This window comes from Schistocerca americana, chromosome 1 (genome assembly GCF_021461395.2).
Source record: "Schistocerca americana isolate TAMUIC-IGC-003095 chromosome 1, iqSchAmer2.1, whole genome shotgun sequence".
Lineage (NCBI taxonomy): Eukaryota > Metazoa > Arthropoda > Insecta > Orthoptera > Acrididae > Schistocerca > Schistocerca americana.
In genome coordinates this window covers 109,030,575-109,052,013 of record NC_060119.1, presented here as the reverse complement: position 1 = coordinate 109,052,013, position 21,439 = coordinate 109,030,575, and the positions used below count along the sequence as shown (strand labels likewise).

Sequence of the window (21,439 nt, the reverse complement as noted above, 5' to 3'; positions counted from 1 at the left end):
CACGAGATGGGTATTGACATATGGGTAACCACAAGCGTCTTCAAAAGGTGAAAATTGTTGTGACCTCAGTTCTATGCTTAAATATGTCAACCTTACACATACAAGCAAAATTCTCGTAGATCTGTTATCCATGACGCTGTTATGTGTAAATGCTGTAAAAACGGAACCATATCTTCACGTGCCTGTTCACGCAAATTTTCTTTCAATACCCAATTTTTACCTACAGATAGAAATATAGCAATAGAACGCACATTTTGTACAGAAACAAATACAATGAAGAGTGAAATAATTTTGTATTACTTCACGAGTCAATGTATGTAATCCCAGTCATGATCTTTAATTCTTCCAGCCCAAGCTGAGAGGGTTTCAGTTTTCTCGGCCACAAGTGAGAAAAGTAGACTGTTTCACAACAAGATATAGTACTATGGTTCCTTAACTGTTCCCATTAAACAATGGCACTCTGTATCTATAGAAACGGCGGCAATATTCGCTTCAGCGCAGGGGGCTTTTGCTGGGGACTGTCAGGAGGGGACTTGCTGGATGCATGAAGGGAGAAGACCAGACAGAGACGTCTGACGCTCCGCTGACGCTTGCAGAAAACTACATTAAGTATGATTCCCGCCTATAACTGACGGCGAGAGAGATGCATCATCTGTCCACGTCTCATCGAAACACACTGTCACCAAGCAATGGCTGACGCTTCGAGGACGGCATGAAATTGACAGGGAGGTGATGCAGCTAACGTTCCTGGCAAATGTGCTAACAGGGCACACACGTCCGTTGGAGTGTATACATATGATGGGGACCGGCTGTGACACAGCAGTCAACCAAAGTCAAAAAATGTGACTAATCATACAGTGTTTCCAGTGTGTCGTTTACCACTTTGTGAGTGGATGCTGTTCTAAAGAGCGTAATTCCCATTTATCTGTAAGCAGCGCACGTGAGCGAATCTAATAGCAGGACTGTGTTACTACGATTGTACAGAGCAACTCTGTCAATACGCAGGTGTTTCAATCAGTAGGGCCATGGTAAACAGAGCGATTCGGAGTGATGTATCGTGTCTGTTACATAAATAATGAGTCTTTGATGTAATTGCTTCAGAGAAATATGAAAGTAAGCCTATCAGAAAAGTAACGCGAGACATGTAGCACGGGTCATGTCTTGCAGAATCTCTTACATCTGAGCCCGTCACTTGCACAGCGTCCCTTTGGCGCAGAGGATAGCGCGTTGGACTTCTAATACAAAGGTCGTGGGTTCGATCCCCACAAGAGACGGGCAATTTTTAAAAACATGTGCCAATCACGAGATGGGTATTGACATATGGGTAACCACAAGCGTCTTCAAAAGGTGAAAATTGTTGTGACCTCAGTTCTATTCTTAAATATGTCAACCTTACACATACAAGCAAAATTCTCGTAGATCTGTTATCCATGATGCTGTTATGTGTAAATGCTGTAAAAACGGAACCATATCTTCACGTGCCTGTTCACGCAAATTTTCTTTCAATACCCAATTTTTTCCTACAGATAGAAATATAGCAATAGAACGCACATTTTGTACAGAAACAAATACAATGAAGAGTGAAATAATTTTGTATTACTTCACGAGTCAATGTATGTAATCCCAGTCATGATCTTTAATTCTTCCAGCCCAAGCTGAGAGGGTTTCAGTTTTCTCGGCCACAAGTGAGAAAAGTAGACTGTTTCACAACAAGATATAGTACTATGGTTCCTTAACTGTTCCCATTAAACAATGGCACTCTGTATCTATAGAAACGGCGGCAATATTCGCTTCAGCGCAGGGGGCTTTTGCTGGGGACTGTCAGGAGGGGACTTGCTGGATGCATGAAGGGAGAAGACCAGACAGAGACGTCTGACGCTCCGCTGACGCTTGCAGAAAACTACATTAAGTATGATTCCCGCCTATAACTGACGGCGAGAGAGATGCATCATCTGTCCACGTCTCATCGAAACACACTGTCACCAAGCAATGGCTGACGCTTCGAGGACGGCATGAAATTGACAGGGAGGTGATGCAGCTAACGTTCCTGGCAAATGTGCTAACAGGGCACACACGTCCGTTGGAGTGTATACATATGATGGGGACCGGCTGTGACACAGCAGTCAACCAAAGTCAAAAAATGTGACTAATCATACAGTGTTTCCAGTGTGTCGTTTACCACTTTGTGAGTGGATGCTGTTCTAAAGAGCGTAATTCCCATTTATCTGTAAGCAGCGCACGTGAGCGAATCTAATAGCAGGACTGTGTTACTACGATTGTACAGAGCAACTCTGTCAATACGCAGGTGTTTCAATCAGTAGGGCCATGGTAAACAGAGCGATTCGGAGTGATGTATCGTGTCTGTTACATAAATAATGAGTCTTTGATGTAATTGCTTCAGAGAAATATGAAAGTAAGCCTATCAGAAAAGTAACGCGAGACATGTAGCACGGGTCATGTCTTGCAGAATCTCTTACATCTGAGCCCGTCACTTGCACAGCGTCCCTTTGGCGCAGAGGATAGCGCGTTGGACTTCTAATCCAAAGGTCGTGGGTTCGATCCCCACAAGGGACGGGCAATTTTTAAAAACATGTGCCAATCACGAGATGGGTATTGACATATGGGTAACCACAAGCGTCTTCAAAAGGTGAAAATTGTTGTGACCTCAGTTCTATGCTTAAATATGTCAACCTTACACATACAAGCAAAATTCTCGTAGATCTGTTATCCATGACGCTGTTATGTGTAAATGCTGTAAAAACGGAACCATATCTTCACGTGCCTGTTCACGCAAATTTTCTTTCAATACCCAATTTTTATCTACAGATAGAAATATAGCAATAGAACGCACATTTTGTACAGAAACAAATACAATGAAGAGTGAAATAATTTTGTATTACTTCACGAGTCAATGTATGTAATCCCAGTCATGATCTTTAATTCTTCCAGCCCAAGCTGAGAGGGTTTCAGTTTTCTCGGCCACAAGTGAGAAAAGTAGACTGTTTCACAACAAGATATAGTACTATGGTTCCTTAACTGTTCCCATTAAACAATGGCACTCTGTATCTATAGAAACGGCGGCAATATTCGCTTCAGCGCAGGGGGCTTTTGCTGGGGACTGTCAGGAGGGGACTTGCTGGATGCATGAAGGGAGAAGACCAGACAGAGACGTCTGACGCTCCGCTGACGCTTGCAGAAAACTACATTAAGTATGATTCCCGCCTATAACTGACGGCGAGAGAGATGCATCATCTGTCCACGTCTCATCGAAACACACTGTCACCAAGCAATGGCTGACGCTTCGAGGACGGCATGAAATTGACAGGGAGGTGATGCAGCTAACGTTCCTGGCAAATGTGCTAACAGGGCACACACGTCCGTTGGAGTGTATACATATGATGGGGACCGGCTGTGACACAGCAGTCAACCAAAGTCAAAAAATGTGACTAATCATACAGTGTTTCCAGTGTGTCGTTTACCACTTTGTGAGTGGATGCTGTTCTAAAGAGCGTAATTCCCATTTATCTGTAAGCAGCGCACGTGAGCGAATCTAATAGCAGGACTGTGTTACTACGATTGTACAGAGCAACTCTGTCAATACGCAGGTGTTTCAATCAGTAGGGCCATGGTAAACAGAGCGATTCGGAGTGATGTATCGTGTCTGTTACATAAATAATGAGTCTTTGATGTAATTGCTTCAGAGAAATATGAAAGTAAGCCTATCAGAAAAGTAACGCGAGACATGTAGCACGGGTCATGTCTTGCAGAATCTCTTACATCTGAGCCCGTCACTTGCACAGCGTCCCTTTGGCGCAGAGGATAGCGCGTTGGACTTCTAATCCAAAGGTCGTGGGTTCGATCCCCACAAGGGACGGGCAATTTTTAAAAACATGTGCCAATCACGAGATGGGTATTGACATATGGGTAACCACAAGCGTCTTCAAAAGGTGAAAATTGTTGTGACCTCAGTTCTATGCTTAAATATGTCAACCTTACACATACAAGCAAAATTCTCGTAGATCTGTTATCCATGACGCTGTTATGTGTAAATGCTGTAAAAACGGAACCATATCTTCACGTGCCTGTTCACGCAAATTTTCTTTCAATACCCAATTTTTACCTACAGATAGAAATATAGCAATAGAACGCACATTTTGTACAGAAACAAATACAATGAAGAGTGAAATAATTTTGTATTACTTCACGAGTCAATGTATGTAATCCCAGTCATGATCTTTAATTCTTCCAGCCCAAGCTGAGAGGGTTTCAGTTTTCTCGGCCACAAGTGAGAAAAGTAGACTGTTTCACAACAAGATATAGTACTATGGTTCCTTAACTGTTCCCATTAAACAATGGCACTCTGTATCTATAGAAACGGCGGCAATATTCGCTTCAGCGCAGGGGGCTTTTGCTGGGGACTGTCAGGAGGGGACTTGCTGGATGCATGAAGGGAGAAGACCAGACAGAGACGTCTGACGCTCCGCTGACGCTTGCAGAAAACTACATTAAGTATGATTCCCGCCTATAACTGACGGCGAGAGAGATGCATCATCTGTCCACGTCTCATCGAAACACACTGTCACCAAGCAATGGCTGACGCTTCGAGGACGGCATGAAATTGACAGGGAGGTGATGCAGCTAACGTTCCTGGCAAATGTGCTAACAGGGCACACACGTCCGTTGGAGTGTATACATATGATGGGGACCGGCTGTGACACAGCAGTCAACCAAAGTCAAAAAATGTGACTAATCATACAGTGTTTCCAGTGTGTCGTTTACCACTTTGTGAGTGGATGCTGTTCTAAAGAGCGTAATTCCCATTTATCTGTAAGCAGCGCACGTGAGCGAATCTAATAGCAGGACTGTGTTACTACGATTGTACAGAGCAACTCTGTCAATACGCAGGTGTTTCAATCAGTAGGGCCATGGTAAACAGAGCGATTCGGAGTGATGTATCGTATCTGTTACATAAATAATGAGTCTTTGATGTAATTGCTTCAGAGAAATATGAAAGTAAGCCTATCAGAAAAGTAACGCGAGACATGTAGCACGGGTCATGTCTTGCAGAATCTCTTACATCTGAGCCCGTCACTTGCACAGCGTCCCTTTGGCGCAGAGGATAGCGCGTTGGACTTCTAATACAAAGGTCGTGGGTTCGATCCCCACAAGAGACGGGCAATTTTTAAAAACATGTGCCAATCACGAGATGGGTATTGACATATGGGTAACCACAAGCGTCTTCAAAAGGTGAAAATTGTTGTGACCTCAGTTCTATTCTTAAATATGTCAACCTTACACATACAAGCAAAATTCTCGTAGATCTGTTATCCATGATGCTGTTATGTGTAAATGCTGTAAAAACGGAACCATATCTTCACGTGCCTGTTCACGCAAATTTTCTTTCAATACCCAATTTTTTCCTACAGATAGAAATATAGCAATAGAACGCACATTTTGTACAGAAACAAATACAATGAAGAGTGAAATAATTTTGTATTACTTCACGAGTCAATGTATGTAATCCCAGTCATGATCTTTAATTCTTCCAGCCCAAGCTGAGAGGGTTTCAGTTTTCTCGGCCACAAGTGAGAAAAGTAGACTGTTTCACAACAAGAAATAGTACTATGGTTCCTTAACTGTTCCCATTAAACAATGGCACTCTGTATCTATAGAAACGGCGGCAATATTCGCTTCAGCGCAGGGGGCTTTTGCTGGGGACTGTCAGGAGGGGACTTGCTGGATGCATGAAGGGAGAAGACCAGACAGAGACGTCTGACGCTCCGCTGACGCTTGCAGAAAACTACATTAAGTATGATTCCCGCCTATAACTGACGGCGAGAGAGATGCATCATCTGTCCACGTCTCATCGAAACACACTGTCACCAAGCAATGGCTGACGCTTCGAGGACGGCATGAAATTGACAGGGAGGTGATGCAGCTAACGTTCCTGGCAAATGTGCTAACAGGGCACACACGTCCGTTGGAGTGTATACATATGATGGGGACCGGCTGTGACACAGCAGTCAACCAAAGTCAAAAAATGTGACTAATCATACAGTGTTTCCAGTGTGTCGTTTACCACTTTGTGAGTGGATGCTGTTCTAAAGAGCGTAATTCCCATTTATCTGTAAGCAGCGCACGTGAGCGAATCTAATAGCAGGACTGTGTTACTACGATTGTACAGAGCAACTCTGTCAATACGCAGGTGTTTCAATCAGTAGGGCCATGGTAAACAGAGCGATTCGGAGTGATGTATCGTGTCTGTTACATAAATAATGAGTCTTTGATGTAATTGCTTCAGAGAAATATGAAAGTAAGCCTATCAGAAAAGTAACGCGAGACATGTAGCACGGGTCATGTCTTGCAGAACCTCTTACATCTGAGCCCGTCACTTGCACAGCGTCCCTTTGGCGCAGAGGATAGCGCGTTGGACTTCTAATACAAAGGTTGTGGGTTCGATCCCCACAAGGGAGGGGCAATTTTTAAAAACATGTGCCAATCACGAGATGGGTATTGACATATGGGTAACCACAAGCGTCTTCAAAAGGTGAAAATTGTTGTGACCTCAGTTCTATGCTTAAATATGTCAACCTTACACATACAAGCAAAATTCTCGTAGATCTGTTATCCATGACGCTGTTATGTGTAAATGCTGTAAAAACGGAACCATATCTTCACGTGCCTGTTCACGCAAATTTCCTTTCAATACCCAATTTTTACCTACAGATAGAAATATAGCAATAGAACGCACATTTTGTACAGAAACAAATACAATGAAGAGTGAAATAATTTTGTATTACTTCACGAGTCAATGTATGTAATCCCAGTCATGATCTTTAATTCTTCCAGCCCAAGCTGAGAGGGTTTCAGTTTTCTCGGCCACAAGTGAGAAAAGTAGACTGTTTCACAACAAGATATAGTACTATGGTTCCTTAACTGTTCCCATTAAACAATGGCACTCTGTATCTATAGAAACGGCGGCAATATTCGCTTCAGCGCAGGGGGCTTTTGCTGGGGACTGTCAGGAGGGGACTTGCTGGATGCATGAAGGGAGAAGACCAGACAGAGATGTCTGACGCTCCGCTGACGCTTGCAGAAAACTACATTAAGTATGATTCCCGCCTATAACTGACGGCGAGAGAGATGCATCATCTGTCCACGTCTCATCGAAACACACTGTCACCAAGCAATGGCTGACGCTTCGAGGACGGCATGAAATTGACAGGGAGGTGATGCAGCTAACGTTCCTGGCAAATGTGCTAACAGGGCACACACGTCCGTTGGAGTGTATACATATGATGGGGACCGGCTGTGACACAGCAGTCAACCAAAGTCAAAAAATGTGACTAATCATACAGTGTTTCCAGTGTGTCGTTTACCACTTTGTGAGTGGATGCTGTTCTAAAGAGCGTAATTCCCATTTATCTGTAAGCAGCGCACGTGAGCGAATCTAATAGCAGGACTGTGTTACTACGATTGTACAGAGCAACTCTGTCAATACGCAGGTGTTTCAATCAGTAGGGCCATGGTAAACAGAGCGATTCGGAGTGATGTATCGTGTCTGTTACATAAATAATGAGTCTTTGATGTAATTGCTTCAGAGAAATATGAAAGTAAGCCTATCAGAAAAGTAACGCGAGACATGTAGCACGGGTCATGTCTTGCAGAATCTCTTACATCTGAGCCCGTCACTTGCACAGCGTCCCTTTGGCGCAGAGGATAGCGCGTTGGACTTCTAATACAAAGGTCGTGGGTTCGATCCCAACAAGGGACGGGCAATTTTTAAAAACATGTGCCAATCACGAGATGGGTATTGACATATGGGTAACCACAAGCGTCTTCAAAAGGTGAAAATTGTTGTGACCTCAGTTCTATGCTTAAATATGTCAACCTTACACATACAAGCAAAATTCTCGTAGATCTGTTATCCATGACGCTGTTATGTGTAAATGCTGTAAAAACGGAACCATATCTTCACGTGCCTGTTCACGCAAATTTCCTTACAATACCCAATTTTTACCTACAGATAGAAATATAGCAATAGAACGCACATTTTGTACAGAAACAAATACAATGAAGAGTGAAATAATTTTGTATTACTTCACGAGTCAATGTATGTAATCCCAGTCATGATCTTTAATTCTTCCAGCCCAAGCTGAGAGGGTTTCAGTTTTCTCGGCCACAAGTGAGAAAAGTAGACTGTTTCACAACAAGATATAGTACTATGGTTCCTTAACTGTTCCCATTAAACAATTGCACTCTGTATCTATAGAAACGGCGGCAATATTCGCTTCAGCGCAGGGGGCTTTTGCTGGGGACTGTCAGGAGGGGACTTGCTGGATGCATGAAGGGAGAAGACCAGACAGAGACGTCTGACGCTCCGCTGACGCTTGCAGAAAACTACATTAAGTATGATTCCCGCCTATAACTGACGGCGAGAGAGATGCATCATCTGTCCACGTCTCATCGAAACACACTGTCACCAAGCAATGGCTGACGCTTCGAGGACGGCATGAAATTGACAGGGAGGTGATGCAGCTAACGTTCCTGGCAAATGTGCTAACAGGGCACACACGTCCGTTGGAGTGTATACATATGATGGGGACCGGCTGTGACACAGCAGTCAACCAAAGTCAAAAAATGTGACTAATCATACAGTGTTTCCAGTGTGTCGTTTACCACTTTGTGAGTGGATGCTGTTCTAAAGAGCGTAATTCCCATTTATCTGTAAGCAGCGCACGTGAGCGAATCTAATAGCAGGACTGTGTTACTACGATTGTACAGAGCAACTCTGTCAATACGCAGGTGTTTCAATCAGTAGGGCCATGGTAAACAGAGCGATTCGGAGTGATGTATCGTGTCTGTTACATAAATAATGAGTCTTTGATGTAATTGCTTCAGAGAAATATGAAAGTAAGCCTATCAGAAAAGTAACGCGAGACATGTAGCACGGGTCATGTCTTGCAGAATCTCTTACATCTGAGCCCGTCACTTGCACAGCGTCCCTTTGGCGCAGAGGATAGCGCGTTGGACTTCTAATACAAAGGTCGTGGGTTCGATCCCCACAAGGGACGGGCAATTTTTAAAAACATGTGCCAATCACGAGATGGGTATTGACATATGGGTAACCACAAGCGTCTTCAAAAGGTGAAAATTGTTGTGACCTCAGTTCTATGCTTAAATATGTCAACCTTACACATACAAGCAAAATTCTCGTAGATCTGTTATCCATGACGCTGTTATGTGTAAATGCTGTAAAAACGGAACCATATCTTCACGTGCCTGTTCACGCAAATTTTCTTTCAATACCCAATTTTTACCTACAGATAGAAATATAGCAATAGAACGCACATTTTGTACAGAAACAAATACAATGAAGAGTGAAATAATTTTGTATTACTTCACGAGTCAATGTATGTAATCCCAGTCATGATCTTTCATTCTTCCAGCCCAAGCTGAGAGGGTTTCAGTTTTCTCGGCCACAAGTGAGAAAAGTAGACTGTTTCACAACAAGATATAGTACTATGGTTCCTTAACTGTTCCCATTAAACAATGGCACTCTGTATCTATAGAAACGGCGGCAATATTCGCTTCAGCGCAGGGGGCGTTTGCTGGGGACTGTCAGGAGGGGACTTGCTGGATGCATGAAGGGAGAAGACCAGACAGAGACGTCTGACGCTCCGCTGACGCTTGCAGAAAACTACATTAAGTATGATTCCCGCCTATAACTGACGGCGAGAGAGATGCATCATCTGTCCACGTCTCATCGAAACACACTGTCACCAAGCAATGGCTGACGCTTCGAGGACGGCATGAAATTGACAGGGAGGTGATGCAGCTAACGTTCCTGGCAAATGTGCTAACAGGGCACACACGTCCGTTGGAGTGTATACATATGATGGGGACCGGCTGTGACACAGCAGTCAACCAAAGTCAAAAAATGTGACTAATGATACAGTGTTTCCAGTGTGTCGTTTACCACTTTGTGAGTGGATGCTGTTCTAAAGAGCGTAATTCCCATTTATCTGTAAGCAGCGCACGTGAGCGAATCTAATAGCAGGACTGTGTTACTACGATTGTACAGAGCAACTCTGTCAATACGCAGGTGTTTCAATCAGTAGGGCCATGGTAAACAGAGCGATTCGGAGTGATGTATCGTGTCTGTTACATAAATAATGAGTCTTTGATGTAATTGCTTCAGAGAAATATGAAAGTAAGCCTATCAGAAAAGTAACGCGAGACATGTAGCACGGGTCATGTCTTGCAGAATCTCTTACATCTGAGCCCGTCACTTGCACAGCGTCCCTTTGGCGCAGAGGATAGCGCGTTGGACTTCTAATACAAAGGTCGTGGGTTCGATCCCCACAAGGGACGGGCAATTTTTAAAAACATGTGCCAATCACGAGATGGGTATTGACATATGGGTAACCACAAGCGTCTTCAAAAGGTGAAAATTGTTGTGACCTCAGTTCTATGCTTAAATATGTCAACCTTACACATACAAGCAAAATTCTCGTAGATCTGTTATCCATGACGCTGTTATGTGTAAATGCTGTATAAACGGAACCATATCTTCACGTGCCTGTTCACGCAAATTTTCTTTCAATACCCAATTTTTACCTACAGATAGAAATATAGCAATAGAACGCACATTTTGTACAGAAACAAATACAATGAAGAGTGAAATAATTTTGTATTACTTCACGAGTCAATGTATGTAATCCCAGTCATGATCTTTAATTCTTCCAGCCCAAGCTGAGAGGGTTTCAGTTTTCTCGGCCACAAGTGAGAAAAGTAGACTGTTTCACAACAAGATATAGTACTATGGTTCCTTAACTGTTCCCATTAAACAATGGCACTCTGTATCTATAGAAACGGCGGCAATATTCGCTTCAGCGCAGGGGGCTTTTGCTGGGGACTGTCAGGAGGGGACTTGCTGGATGCATGAAGGGAGAAGACCAGACAGAGACGTCTGACGCTCCGCTGACGCTTGCAGAAAACTACATTAAGTATGATTCCCGCCTATAACTGACGGCGAGAGAGATGCATCATCTGTCCACGTCTCATCGAAACACACTGTCACCAAGCAATGGCTGACGCTTCGAGGACGGCATGAAATTGACAGGGAGGTGATGCAGCTAACGTTCCTGGCAAATGTGCTAACAGGGCACACACGTCCGTTGGAGTGTATACATATGATGGGGACCGGCTGTGACACAGCAGTCAACCAAAGTCAAAAAATGTGACTAATCATACAGTGTTTCCAGTGTGTCGTTTACCACTTTGTGAGTGGATGCTGTTCTAAAGAGCGTAATTCCCATTTATCTGTAAGCAGCGCACGTGAGCGAATCTAATAGCAGGACTGTGTTACTACGATTGTACAGAGCAACTCTGTCAATACGCAGGTGTTTCAATCAGTAGGGCCATGGTAAACAGAGCGATTCGGAGTGATGTATCGTGTCTGTTACATAAATAATGAGTCTTTGATGTAATTGCTTCAGAGAAATATGAAAGTAAGCCTATCAGAAAAGTAACGCGAGACATGTAGCACGGGTCATGTCTTGCAGAATCTCTTACATCTGAGCCCGTCACTTGCACAGCGTCCCTTTGGCGCAGAGGATAGCGCGTTGGACTTCTAATCCAAAGGTCGTGGGTTCGATCCCCACAAGGGACGGGCAATTTTTAAAAACATGTGCCAATCACGAGATGGGTATTGACATATGGGTAACCACAAGCGTCTTCAAAAGGTGAAAATTGTTGTGACCTCAGTTCTATGCTTAAATATGTCAACCTTACACATACAAGCAAAATTCTCGTAGATCTGTTATCCATGACGCTGTTATGTGTAAATGCTGTAAAAACGGAACCATATCTTCACGTGCCTGTTCACGCAAATTTTCTTTCAATACCCAATTTTTACCTACAGATAGAAATATAGCAATAGAACGCACATTTTGTACAGAAACAAATACAATGAAGAGTGAAATAATTTTGTATTACTTCACGAGTCAATGTATGTAATCCCAGTCATGATCTTTAATTCTTCCAGCCCAAGCTGAGAGGGTTTCAGTTTTCTCGGCCACAAGTGAGAAAAGTAGACTGTTTCACAACAAGATATAGTACTATGGTTCCTTAACTGTTCCCATTAAACAATGGCACTCTGTATCTATAGAAACGGCGGCAATATTCGCTTCAGCGCAGGGGGCTTTTGCTGGGGACTGTCAGGAGGGGACTTGCTGGATGCATGAAGGGAGAAGACCAGACAGAGACGTCTGACGCTCCGCTGACGCTTGCAGAAAACTACATTAAGTATGATTCCCGCCTATAACTGACGGCGAGAGAGATGCATCATCTGTCCACGTCTCATCGAAACACACTGTCACCAAGCAATGGCTGACGCTTCGAGGACGGCATGAAATTGACAGGGAGGTGATGCAGCTAACGTTCCTGGCAAATGTGCTAACAGGGCACACACGTCCGTTGGAGTGTATACATATGATGGGGACCGGCTGTGACACAGCAGTCAACCAAAGTCAAAAAATGTGACTAATCATACAGTGTTTCCAGTGTGTCGTTTACCACTTTGTGAGTGGATGCTGTTCTAAAGAGCGTAATTCCCATTTATCTGTAAGCAGCGCACGTGAGCGAATCTAATAGCAGGACTGTGTTACTACGATTGTACAGAGCAACTCTGTCAATACGCAGGTGTTTCAATCAGTAGGGCCATGGTAAACAGAGCGATTCGGAGTGATGTATCGTGTCTGTTACATAAATAATGAGTCTTTGATGTAATTGCTTCAGAGAAATATGAAAGTAAGCCTATCAGAAAAGTAACGCGAGACATGTAGCACGGGTCATGTCTTGCAGAATCTCTTACATCTGAGCCCGTCACTTGCACAGCGTCCCTTTGGCGCAGAGGATAGCGCGTTGGACTTCTAATACAAAGGTCGTGGGTTCGATCCCCACAAGGGACGGGCAATTTTTAAAAACATGTGCCAATCACGAGATGGGTATTGACATATGGGTAACCACAAGCGTCTTCAAAAGGTGAAAATTGTTGTGACCTCAGTTCTATGCTTAAATATGTCAACCTTACACATACAAGCAAAATTCTCGTAGATCTGTTATCCATGACGCTGTTATGTGTAAATGCTGTAAAAACGGAACCATATCTTCACGTGCCTGTTCACGCAAATTTTCTTTCAATACCCAATTTTTACCTACAGATAGAAATATAGCAATAGAACGCACATTTTGTACAGAAACAAATACAATGAAGAGTGAAATAATTTTGTATTACTTCACGAGTCAATGTATGTAATCCCAGTCATGATCTTTCATTCTTCCAGCCCAAGCTGAGAGGGTTTCAGTTTTCTCGGCCACAAGTGAGAAAAGTAGACTGTTTCACAACAAGATATAGTACTATGGTTCCTTAACTGTTCCCATTAAACAATGGCACTCTGTATCTATAGAAACGGCGGCAATATTCGCTTCAGCGCAGGGGGCTTTTGCTGGGGACTGTCAGGAGGGGACTTGCTGGATGCATGAAGGGAGAAGACCAGACAGAGACGTCTGACGCTCCGCTGACGCTTGCAGAAAACTACATTAAGTATGATTCCCGCCTATAACTGACGGCGAGAGAGATGCATCATCTGTCCACGTCTCATCGAAACACACTGTCACCAAGCAATGGCTGACGCTTCGAGGACGGCATGAAATTGACAGGGAGGTGATGCAGCTAACGTTCCTGGCAAATGTGCTAACAGGGCACACACGTCCGTTGGAGTGTATACATATGATGGGGACCGGCTGTGACACAGCAGTCAACCAAAGTCAAAAAATGTGACTAATCATACAGTGTTTCCAGTGTGTCGTTTACCACTTTGTGAGTGGATGCTGTTCTAAAGAGCGTAATTCCCATTTATCTGTAAGCAGCGCACGTGAGCGAATCTAATAGCAGGACTGTGTTACTACGATTGTACAGAGCAACTCTGTCAATACGCAGGTGCTTCAATCAGTAGGGCCATGGTAAACAGAGCGATTCGGAGTGATGTATCGTGTCTGTTACATAAATAATGAGTCTTTGATGTAATTGCTTCAGAGAAATATGAAAGTAAGCCTATCAGAAAAGTAACGCGAGACATGTAGCACGGGTCATGTCTTGCAGAATCTCTTACATCTGAGCCCGTCACTTGCTCAGCGTCCCTTTGGCGCAGAGGATAGCGCGTTGGACTTCTAATACAAAGGTCGTGAGTTCGATCCCCACAAGGGACGGGCAATTTTTAAAAACATGTGCCAATCACGAGATGGGTATTGACATATGGGTAACCACAAGCGTCTTCAAAAGGTGAAAATTGTTGTGACCTCAGTTCTATGCTTAAATATGTCAACCTTACACATACAAGCAAAATTCTCGTAGATCTGTTATCCATGACGCTGTTATGTGTAAATGCTGTAAAAACGGAACCATATCTTCACGTGCCTGTTCACGCAAATTTTCTTTCAATACCCAATTTTTACCTACAGAAAGAAATATAGCAATAGAACGCACATTTTGTACAGAAACAAATACAATGAAGAGTGAAATAATTTTGTATTACTTCACGAGTCAATGTATGTAATCCCAGTCATGATCTTTAATTCTTCCAGCCCAAGCTGAGAGGGTTTCAGTTTTCTCGGCCACAAGTGAGAAAAGTAGACTGTTTCACAACAAGATATAGTACTATGGTTCCTTAACTGTTCCCATTAAACAATGGCACTCTGTATCTATAGAAACGGCGGCAATATTCGCTTCAGCGCAGGGGGCTTTTGCTGGGGACTGTCAGGAGGGGACTTGCTGGATGCATGAAGGGAGAAGACCAGACAGAGAAGTCTGACGCTCCGCTGACGCTTGCAGAAAACTACATTAAGTATGATTCCCGCCTATAACTGACGGCGAGAGAGATGCATCATCTGTCCACGTCTCATCGAAACACACTGTCACCAAGCAATGGCTGACGCTTCGAGGACGGCATGAAATTGACAGGGAGGTGATGCAGCTAACGTTCCTGGCAAATGTGCTAACAGGGCACACACGTCCGTTGGAGTGTATACATATGATGGGGACCGGCTGTGACACAGCAGTCAACCAAAGTCAAAAAATGTGACTAATCATACAGTGTTTCCAGTGTGTCGTTTACCACTTTGTGAGTGGATGCTGTTCTAAAGAGCGTAATTCCCATTTATCTGTAAGCAGCGCACGTGAGCGAATCTAATAGCAGGACTGTGTTACTACGATTGTACAGAGCAACTCTGTCAATACGCAGGTGTTTCAATCAGTAGGGCCATGGTAAACAGAGCGATTCGGAGTGATGTATCGTGTCTGTTACATAAATAATGAGTCTTTGATGTAATTGCTTCAGAGAAATATGAAAGTAAGCCTATCAGAAAAGTAACGCGAGACATGTAGCACGGGTCATGTCTTGCAGAATCTCTTACATCTGAGCCCGTCACTTGCACAGCGTCCCTTTGGCGCAGAGGATAGCGCGTTGGACTTCTAATCCAAAGGTCGTGGGTTCGATCCCCACAAGGGACGGGCAATTTTTAAAAACATGTGCCAATCACGAGATGGGTATTGACATATGGGTAACCACAAGCGTCTTCAAAAGGTGAAAATTGTTGTGACCTCAGTTCTATGCTTAAATATGTCAACCTTACACATACAAGCAAAATTCTCGTAGATCTGTTATCCATGACGCTGTTATGTGTAAATGCTGTAAAAACGGAACCATATCTTCACGTGCCTGTTCACGCAAATTTTCTTTCAATACCCAATTTTTACCTACAGATAGAAATATAGCAATAGAACGCACATTTTGTACAGAAACAAATACAATGGAGAGTGAAATAATTTTGTATTACTTCACGAGTCAATGTATGTAATCCCAGTCATGATCTTTAATTCTTCCAGCCCAAGCTGAGAGGGTTTCAGTTTTCTCGGCCACAAGTGAGAAAAGTAGACTGTTTCACAACAAGATATAGTACTATGGTTCCTTAACTGTTCCCATTAAACAATGGCACTCTGTATCTATAGAAACGGCGGCAATATTCGCTTCAGCGCAGGGGGCTTTTGCTGGGGACTGTCAGGAGGGGACTTGCTGGATGCATGAAGGGAGAAGACCAGACAGAGACGTCTGACGCTCCGCTGACGCTTGCAGAAAACTACATTAAGTATGATTCCCGCCTATAACTGACGGCGAGAGAGATGCATCATCTGTCCACGTCTCATCGAAACACACTGTCACCAAGCAATGGCTGACGCTACGAGGACGGCATGAAATTGACAGGGAGGTGATGCAGCTAACGTTCCTGGCAAATGTGCTAACAGGGCACACACGTCCGTTGGAGTGTATACATATGATGGGGACCGGCTGTGACACAGCAGTCAACCAAAGTCAAAAAATGTGACTAATCATACAGTGTTTCCAGTGTGTCGTTTACCACTTTGTGAGTGGATGCTGTTCTAAAGAGCGTAATTCCCATTTATCTGTAAGCAGCGCATGTGAGCGAATCTAATAGCAGGACTGTGTTACTACGATTGTACAGAGCAACTCTGTCAATACGCAGGTGTTTCAATCAGTAGGGCCATGGTAAACAGAGCGATTCGGAGTGATGTATCGTGTCTGTTACATAAATAATGAGTCTTTGATGTAATTGCTTCAGAGAAATATGAATGTAAGCCTATCAGAAAAGTAACGCGAGACATGTAGCACGGGTCATGTCTTGCAGAATCTCTTACATCTGAGCCCGTCACTTGCACAGCGTCCCTTTGGCGCAGAGGATAGCGCGTTGGACTTCTAATACAAAGGTCGTGGGTTCGATCCCCACAAGGGACGGGCAATTTTTAAAAACATGTGCCAATCACGAGATGGGTATTGACATATGGGTAACCACAAGCGTCTTCAAAAGGTGAAAATTGTTGTGACCTCAATTCTATGCTTAAATATGTCAACCTTACACATACAAGCAAAATTCTCGTAGATCTGTTATCCATGACGCTGTTATGTGTAAATGCTGTAAAAACGGAACCATATCTTCACGTGCCTGTTCACGCAAATTTTCTTTCAATACCCAATTTTTACCTACAGATAGAAATATAGCAATAGAACGCACATTTTGTACAGAAACAAATACAATGAAGAGTGAAATAATTTTGTATTACTTCACGAGTCAATGTATGTAATCCCAGTCATGATCTTTAATTCTTCCAGCCCAAGCTGAGAGGGTTTCAGTTTTCTCGGCCACAAGTGAGAAAAGTAGACTGTTTCACAACAAGATATAGTACTATGGTTCCTTAACTGTTCCCATTAAACAATGGCACTCTGTATCTATAGAAACGGCGGCAATATTCGCTTCAGCGCAGGGGGCTTTTCCTGGGGACTGTCAGGAGGGGACTTGCTGGATGCATGAAGGGAGAAGACCAGACAGAGACGTCTGACGCTCCGCTGACGCTTGCAGAAAACTACATTAAGTATGATTCCCGCCTATAACTGACGGCGAGAGAGATGCATCATCTGTCCACGTCTCATCGAAACACACTGTCACCAAGCAATGGCTGACGCTTCGAGGACGGCATGAAATTGACAGGGAGGTGATGCAGCTAACGTTCCTGGCAAATGTGCTAACAGGGCACACACGTCCGTTGGAGTGTATACATATGATGGGGACCGGCTGTGACACAGCAGTCAACCAAAGTCAAAAAATGTGACTAATCATACAGTGTTTCCAGTGTGTCGTTTACCACTTTGTGAGTGGATGCTGTTCTAAAGAGCGTAATTCCCATTTATCTGTAAGCAGCGCACGTGAGCGAATCTAATAGCAGGACTGTGTTACTCCGATTGTACAGAGCAACTGTGTCAATACGCAGGTGTTTCAATCAGTAGGGCCATGGTAAACAGAGCGATTCGGAGTGATGTATCGTGTCTGTTACATAAATAATGAGTCTTTGATGTAATTGCTTCAGAGAAATATGAAAGTAAGCCTATCAGAAAAGTAACGCGAGACATGTAGCACGGGTCATGTCTTGCAGAATCTCTTACATCTGAGCCCGTCACTTGCACAGCGTCCCTTTGGCGCAGAGGATAGCGCGTTGGACTTCTAATCCAAAGGTCGTGGGTTCGATCCCCACAAGGGACGGGCAATTTTTAAAAACATGTGCCAATCACGAGATGGGTATTGACATATGGGTAACCACAAGCGTCTTCAAAAGGTGAAAATTGTTGTGACCTCAGTTCTATGCTTAAATATGTCAACCTTACACATACAAGCAAAATTCTCGTAGATCTGTTATCCATGACGCTGTTATGTGTAAATGCTGTAAAAACGGAACCATATCTTCACGTGCCTGTTCACGCAAATTTTCTTTCAATACCCAATTTTTACCTACAGATAGAAATATAGCAATAGAACGCACATTTTGTACAGAAACAAATACAATGAAGAGTGAAATAATTTTGTATTACTTCACGAGTCAATGTATGTAATCCCAGTCATGATCTTTAATTCTTCCAGCCCAAGCTGAGAGGGTTTCAGTTTTCTCGGCCACAAGTGAGAAAAGTAGACTGTTTCACAACAAGATATAGTACTATGGTTCCTTAACTGTTCCCATTAAACAATGGCACTCTGTATCTATAGAAACGGCGGCAATATTCGCTTCAGCGCAGGGGGCTTTTGCTGGGGACTGTCAGGAGGGGACTTGCTGGATGCATGAAGGGAGAAGACCAGACAGAGACGTCTGACGCTCCGCTGACGCTTGCAGAAAACTACATTAACTATGATTCCCGCCTATAACTGACGGCGAGAGAGATGCATCATCTGTCCACGTCTCATCGAAACACACTGTCACCAAGCAATGGCTGACGCTTCGAGGACGGCATGAAATTGACAGGGAGGTGATGCAGCTAACGTTCCTGGCAAATGTGCTAACAGGGCACACACGTCCGTTGGAGTGTATACATATGATGGGGACCGGCTGTGACACAGCAGTCAACCAAAGTCAAAAAATGTGACTAATCATACAGTGTTTCCAGTGTGTCGTTTACCACTTTGTGAGTGGATGCTGTTCTAAAGAGCATAATTCCCATTTATCTGTAAGCAGCGCACGTGAGCGAATCTAATAGCAGGACTGTGTTACTACGATTGTACAGAGCAACTCTGTCAATACGCAGGTGTTTCAATCAGTAGGGCCATGGTAAACAGAGCGATTCGGAGTGATGTATCGTGTCTGTTACATAAATAATGAGTCTTTGATGTAATTGCTTCAGAGAAATATGAAAGTAAGCCTATCAGAAAAGTAACGCGAGACATGTAGCACGGGTCATGTCTTGCAGAATCTCTTACATCTGAGCCTGTCACTTGCACAGCGTCCCTTTGGCGCAGAGGATAGCGCGTTGGACTTCTAATCCAAAGGTCGTGGGTTCGATCCCCACAAGGGACGGGCAATTTTTAAAAACATGTGCCAATCACGAGATGGGTATTGACATATGGGTAACCACAAGCGTCTTCAAAAGGTGAAAATTGTTGTGACCTCAGTTCTATGCTTAAATATGTCAACCTTACACATACAAGCAAAATTCTCGTAGATCTGTTATCCATGACGCTGTTATGTGTAAATGCTGTAAAAACGGAACCATATCTTCACGTGCCTGTTCACGCAAATTTTCTTTCAATACCCAATTTTTACCTACAGATAGAAATATAGCAATAGAACGCACATTTTGTACAGAAACAAATACAATGAAGAGTGAAATAATTTTGTATTACTTCACGAGTCAATGTATGTAATCCCAGTCATGATCTTTAATTCTTCCAGCCCAAGCTGAGAGGGTTTCAGTTTTCTCGGCCACAAGTGAGAAAAGTAGACTGTTTCACAAGAAGATATAGTACTATGGTTCCTTAACTGTTCCCATTAAACAATGGCACTCTGTATCTATAGAAACGGCGGCAATATTCGCTTCAGCGCAGGGGGCTTTTGCTGGGGACTGTCAGGAGGGGACTTGCTGGATGCATGAAGGGAGAAGACCAGACAGAGACGTCTGACGCTCCGCTGACGCTTGCAGAAAACTACATTAAGTATGATTCCCGCCTATAACTGACGGCGAGAGAGATGCATCATCTGTCCACGTCTCATCGAAACACACTGTCACCAAGCAATGGCTGACGCTTCGAGGACGGCATGAAATTGACAGGGAGGTGATGCAGCTAACGTTCCTGGCAAATGTGCTAACAGGGCACACACGTCCGTTGGAGTGTATACATATGATGGGGACCGGCTGTGACACAGCAGTCAACCAAAGTCAAAAAATGTGACTAATCATACAGTGTTTCCAGTGTGTCGTTTACCACTTTGTGAGTGGATGCTGTTCTAAAGAGCGTAATTCCCATTTATCTGTAAGCAGCGCACGTGAGCGAATCTAATAGCAGGACTGTGTTACTACGATTGTACAGAGCAACTCTGTCAATACGCAGGTGTTTCAATCAGTAGGGCCATGGTAAACAGAGCGATTCGGAGTGATGTATCGTGTCTGTTACATAAATAATGAGTCTTTGATGTAATTGCTTCAGAGAAATATGAAAGTAAGCCTATCAGAAAAGTAATGCGAGACATGTAGCACGGGTCATGTCTTGCAGAATCTCTTACATCTGAGCCCGTCACTTGCACAGCGTCCCTTTGGCGCAGAGGATAGCGCGTTGGACTTCTAATCCAAAGGTCGTGGGTTCGATCCCCACAAGGGACGGGCAATTTTTAAAAACATGTGCCAATCACGAGATGGGTATTGACATATGGGTAACCACAAGCGTCTTCAAAAGGTGAAAATTGTTGTGACCTCAGTTCTATGCTTAAATATGTCAACCTTACACATACAAGCAAAATTCTCGTAGATCTGTTATCCATGACGCTGTTATGTGTAAATGCTGTAAAAACGGAACCATATCTTCACGTGCCTGTTCACGCAAATTTTCTTTCAATACCCAATTTTTACCTACAGATAGAAATATAGCAATAGAACGCACATTTTGTACAGAAACAAATACAATGAAGAGTGAAATAATTTTGTATTACTTCACGAGTCAATGTATGTAATCCCAGTCATGATCTTTAATTCTTCCAGCCCAAGCTGAGAGGGTTTCAGTTTTCTCGGCCACAAGTGAGAAAAGTAGACTGTTTCACAACAAGATATAGTACTATGGTTCCTTAACTGTTCCCATTAAACAATGGCACTCTGTATCTATAGAAACGGCGGCAATATTCGCTTCAGCGCAGGGGGCTTTTGCTGGGGACTGTCAGGAGGGGACTTGCTGGATGCATGAAGGGAGAAGACCAGGCAGAGACGTCTGACGCTCCGCTGACGCTTGCAGAAAACTACATTAAGTATGATTCCCGCCTATAACTGACGGCGAG

The 21,439-nt window shown here is 43.6% G+C and overlaps 16 non-coding genes across 16 annotated transcripts; all 16 read left to right on the top strand.

Moving 5' to 3' along the window:
* Positions 1-1,201: 1,201 nt before the first annotated feature.
* Trnar-ucu lies at positions 1,202-1,274 on the top strand. Its single transcript has one exon. It is a non-coding gene; the product is annotated as a tRNA-Arg (tRNA).
* A 1,227-nt stretch (positions 1,275-2,501) lies between these two features.
* On the top strand, positions 2,502-2,574 carry Trnar-ucu. Its single transcript has one exon. It is a non-coding gene; the product is annotated as a tRNA-Arg (tRNA).
* A 1,227-nt stretch (positions 2,575-3,801) lies between these two features.
* Positions 3,802-3,874, top strand: Trnar-ucu. Its single transcript has one exon. It is a non-coding gene; the product is annotated as a tRNA-Arg (tRNA).
* Positions 3,875-5,101: 1,227 nt separating this feature from the next.
* Positions 5,102-5,174, top strand: Trnar-ucu. Its single transcript has one exon. It is a non-coding gene; the product is annotated as a tRNA-Arg (tRNA).
* A 1,227-nt stretch (positions 5,175-6,401) lies between these two features.
* On the top strand, positions 6,402-6,478 carry Trnar-ucu. The gene has a single exon. It is a non-coding gene; the product is annotated as a tRNA-Arg (tRNA).
* Positions 6,479-7,701: 1,223 nt separating this feature from the next.
* Trnar-ucu lies at positions 7,702-7,774 on the top strand. The gene has a single exon. It is a non-coding gene; the product is annotated as a tRNA-Arg (tRNA).
* Positions 7,775-9,001: 1,227 nt separating this feature from the next.
* On the top strand, positions 9,002-9,074 carry Trnar-ucu. The gene has a single exon. It is a non-coding gene; the product is annotated as a tRNA-Arg (tRNA).
* Positions 9,075-10,301: 1,227 nt separating this feature from the next.
* Positions 10,302-10,374, top strand: Trnar-ucu. Its single transcript has one exon. It is a non-coding gene; the product is annotated as a tRNA-Arg (tRNA).
* A 1,227-nt stretch (positions 10,375-11,601) lies between these two features.
* Positions 11,602-11,674, top strand: Trnar-ucu. The gene has a single exon. It is a non-coding gene; the product is annotated as a tRNA-Arg (tRNA).
* A 1,227-nt stretch (positions 11,675-12,901) lies between these two features.
* Positions 12,902-12,974, top strand: Trnar-ucu. Its single transcript has one exon. It is a non-coding gene; the product is annotated as a tRNA-Arg (tRNA).
* Positions 12,975-14,201: 1,227 nt separating this feature from the next.
* On the top strand, positions 14,202-14,274 carry Trnar-ucu. Its single transcript has one exon. It is a non-coding gene; the product is annotated as a tRNA-Arg (tRNA).
* Positions 14,275-15,501: 1,227 nt separating this feature from the next.
* Trnar-ucu lies at positions 15,502-15,574 on the top strand. Its single transcript has one exon. It is a non-coding gene; the product is annotated as a tRNA-Arg (tRNA).
* A 1,227-nt stretch (positions 15,575-16,801) lies between these two features.
* Positions 16,802-16,874, top strand: Trnar-ucu. Its single transcript has one exon. It is a non-coding gene; the product is annotated as a tRNA-Arg (tRNA).
* A 1,227-nt stretch (positions 16,875-18,101) lies between these two features.
* Trnar-ucu lies at positions 18,102-18,174 on the top strand. Its single transcript has one exon. It is a non-coding gene; the product is annotated as a tRNA-Arg (tRNA).
* A 1,227-nt stretch (positions 18,175-19,401) lies between these two features.
* Positions 19,402-19,474, top strand: Trnar-ucu. The gene has a single exon. It is a non-coding gene; the product is annotated as a tRNA-Arg (tRNA).
* A 1,227-nt stretch (positions 19,475-20,701) lies between these two features.
* Positions 20,702-20,774, top strand: Trnar-ucu. The gene has a single exon. It is a non-coding gene; the product is annotated as a tRNA-Arg (tRNA).
* The last annotated feature ends 665 nt before the right edge of the window (positions 20,775-21,439 follow it).